General features: G+C 43.0%; 1 pseudogene; it reads right to left on the reverse strand.

Annotated features, from left to right (window-relative positions):
* Positions 1 to 2,218: 2,218 nt before the first annotated feature.
* On the reverse strand, positions 2,219 to 2,880 carry LOC120878845 (annotated as a pseudogene).
* Between the last annotated feature and the right edge of the window lie 1,038 nt (positions 2,881 to 3,918).

Consider the following 3,918-nt stretch of genomic DNA (forward strand, 5'->3'; position numbering starts at 1 on the left):
GATACAGGAGTGGGTAGCCATTCCTTTCTCCAGGAGATCTTCTCAACCCAGGGGTAGAACCTGGGTCTTCTGCATTGCAGATTCCCTTGCAAGGAGAAATTCTTGTAATTTCATGGCCACAGTCACCATCCCAGTCATTTCAGAGAAGAAAATAAAATCTGTCACTGTTTCCACTTTTCCCTTCCTATTTGCCGTGAGTTGATGGGACCCGATGCCATGATCTTCATTTTTTTTTTTTTTTAATGCTGCATTTCAAGCCAGGATTCTCAGTCTCCTCTTTCACCCTCATCAAAGGGCTCCTCAGTTCCTCTTCATTTTCTGCCAGTAGAGTGGTATCAGCATTTTTTGTGATCCAACTCTCACATCTGTACAGGACTCCTGGAAAAATCACAGCTTTGACTATGTGGACCTTTGTTGGCAAAGTGATGTCTCTGCTTTTTTAATATGCTATCTAGGTTTGTCATAGCTTTGCTTCCAAGAGGCAAGTGCATTTTAATTTCACAGAGGCAATCACCATCTAGAGTGATTTTGGAGCCCAAGAGGATAAAATCTGTCACAGCTTCCACTTCCTCCACATCTATTTACAATGAACTGTTGGGCTTTGATGCCATGATCTTCATTTTTTTTTTTTTTAATGATGACTTTCAAACCAGCTATTTCACTCTCCTCTTTCACCCTCATCAAGAAGCTCCTCAGCTCCTCTTCACTTTCTGCCATTACATAGATATCATCTGTGTATCTGAGTTTGTTGGTATTTCTCCCAGCAGTCTTGCTTCCAGCTTGTGATTCATCCAGTCTGGTATTTTGCATGATGTACTCTGCATATAAGTTAAATGAGCAGGGTGACCATATACAGCCTTGACGTACTCTTTTCCCAGGGTAGCATGGCGGACTGCAGCTCATTTGGTCACAAAGAGTTGGAGGCAGGTGAGCACTCATTGCCAAACACAAGGCTCCTGAAACTGGAGAGAATGTTTATGAACAGGGTTCTTAAAATTTTCTGCCAGTAAGCTCCTAGCTCCCAGCTCCTGAATTTTCACACACCACACCATGAACTTTCTCAAAATGACTGCCAACTTCTACAGCCTGACGGCTTTTCAACCCCACTGATTGCATGCTGTGAGCACAGGTACAGAGGGGAAGAAGACCCAAGCAAGCAGGGAAATGGTGGTGTGATCCCTGAGGAGAGAGCTTGGCAGCTGAAAAATCTGGATTTGTCTGGAAACGTCAACACAATAAATGACATACTGACCTGAATTTTCTCTGTTTGTGGTGTTTAACTTTGCTATTAAAGTGGTTAATCTTTTGTGTGTGTGTGTGGTGAATTTAAGTTAAGAAGAAAGAACAAAAACCCCACAGTCCCTGCCAAGAACCTATTTGCAAAAACCTAAAGTAGCTTTGATACTCTTCAGGAAAACCTTTGGGCCTAGGAGATAAATAATAGCAAAACCAACCTGGATAAGGCTAAATAAGCATGTAAAAGTCAAGATAAAGGAAAACACACAGTCAATGGCTTGATGTTATGTATGGTTGTAATGTAGAAATACTGTGAACTGCAATTAAGTATTAATACTGTCAACTAATTGGAAACTTTTAAAAACTATCAAGGCCTAAACCACAAGTATAAATATGCTCTATGTGCTAAGTCTGAGTTTAACTATCCCATGTCTGGTAGAGTACACCATGAGGGGGGCCGGGGGATACTCAGCTAGAACAGATGAGCTAGAAAATACCCAAAACTTAAAAGGCAAGAGCATATGTGAATAAACATTCTTAATAGAACTATAGAACTTATTGAATGAGAGCTGTTTTAAGTTCTCTTTATATCTTAAAATGCTATTTTCTAGCAATAAGTTAAATTGAAGTAGCTTCCCTTGCATTAATCTGCAGAATAGTCTATCTTCTAGGGTGAAGATGCTATTTCAATACCAGCATAGTTAGTCTGGCATTCCACTTGCAGTATTTTGGCAAAAATGCCAAAGAGATGATCAAAGACAGGAGAGGTGATGGGTTTCTCCCTAGGAAGGCCACCTCTCCTTTTCCCTATCTGGCCTGACCCCCAAATCCTGGGGGCGGGGGATACTGTTCTAATAGCATCAGCTTGTGCTGCCAGTCCACGCGGGGGCCTTAATGGTACCCTTCCCCACCCTGGTCGTCTTGCTGATCACTTGTCCAGAGCAGGAGGTTGTCCCCGAGGAAGTGCATGATCCTCGAGTCCTCATGAGCCTGGAGTCCTTGCAGGAGTCTTGTTGAGAATGTCACGAGCTTGGTGATGATTGAAAGCGATCATGGTCAAGTGGCAGGCTTGCTCCATGGCCTTCTGGACCTGGTAGTAGAGGACAGAGTGGCTGGGGGCCAGTCCTGGCTCACTGGAGTGACTGGACTGTGTGTGCTCCTCGCTGACCTCATGGGCTTTGCTGTGGGCCTTCTCAGGTGACTCCATGAGGGTCACCTTCTTCTAGCCAGTGGGCAACTTTGGCCAGGTAGTGGTAGTTGTCCCCTGTCATCTTTAGAAAAAAGACTTCGCTCTCATACTGAGTCTCACTGTCATTTTTGATCAGATATAGCTAGGTATCCAGCAGGCTTGGCGCATCCTGACATAGTGGCTCCAGCTCCTCTGTCCTTTCCACAGTAAGCGCAGCCCCTCTTTGCCGTCTTATTGTATTAGTATCTGCAGATGTCTTCTGCTCCATGCTACTAATGACCCCCAGGAAGAATGGCATGCCCTGGCCACGCTCTAGCAGGCCACGGAGAGGTTTGCTCCCCACTGGACTGTGGCTCATTCTGCTCTACTGCGTTCTTTATGGGCCTGGCCCTGTGGTCGTAGTGTTCCGCCTGTTCTGCCAAGGGGCTGTCTATACTGGTGGCTCCTTGCACCATCTTCAGGGGCTTGGGTCACCCAGGCAGGGAGACCGGGTCAACCTGAAGACCTCAGAGGGGGAGAGCAGCAGGGCAGCAGCCCGTGTGCCTGAGAGACCAGCTCACGAATGGACTGGCTGAGACCACAGCATGGAGCTGCAGCTCAAGTGTGACCTCAGCCCCAGACCACAGGGGCTCCTTTCTGACCGGTGTGTGCAGATATATCATTGTGATTTTGATTTGCATTTCTCTGATGATGAGCAATGTTGAACATCTTTTCATATGTTTGCCATATCTTCTGAAAAATGTCTATCCAGGTTTTCTGCCCAGTTTTAATTGGATTGGTTACTTGATACTGAGTTGTACGAGCTACTTATATATTTTATAAAATAACTCATTATCAGTTATATCATTTGTAAATATTTTCTCCCATTCAGTAAGTTGTTTACATTTTTTCAGTTTCCTTTATTGACCAAAAGCATTGAAGTTTAATTAGGTACCATTTCTTTGCTTTTATTTCTTTTACCTTACAAGACAAATTCAAGAAAAATATTTACTGTGATTTATTTCAAAGAGTGTTCTGCCTATGTTTTCTTCTAAGAGTTTCAAGGTTTCAGATTTTACATTTAGATCCTTAATCCATTTCCATTTTCTAATATGTTGTGTGAAAATGTCCTAATTTCATTCCTTAAAAGGTAGCTGTTCAGTTTGATCCCTGAATTGGAAAGATCCCCTGGAGAAGGAATGGCAACACACTCCAACCACTTGTTGAAGAGATTTTCTCTCTTCCATTGTACACATATGTGGATTATTTCTGGGCTTTCTGCTCTGTTCTGTTGATTGATGTGTCTGTTTTTGTGCCAGCGCCATGCTGTTGTGACTACCTTAGATTTGTAGTGTAGTCGAAAACCAGAGAGCACAATACCTCCAGCTTCGTTACTTTTTCTGAAGATCACTTTGCTAATTTGGAATCTTTCATGGTTTCAATTAAATTTTAGAATTATTTATTCTAGGTCTGTGAAAAATATGGTTGGTATTTTTATAGAGATTTCATTAAAT

This window comes from Oryx dammah, unplaced genomic scaffold (genome assembly GCF_014754425.2).
Source record: "Oryx dammah isolate SB20612 unplaced genomic scaffold, SCBI_Odam_1.1 HiC_scaffold_19, whole genome shotgun sequence".
Classification (NCBI taxonomy): Eukaryota; Metazoa; Chordata; class Mammalia; order Artiodactyla; family Bovidae; genus Oryx; species Oryx dammah.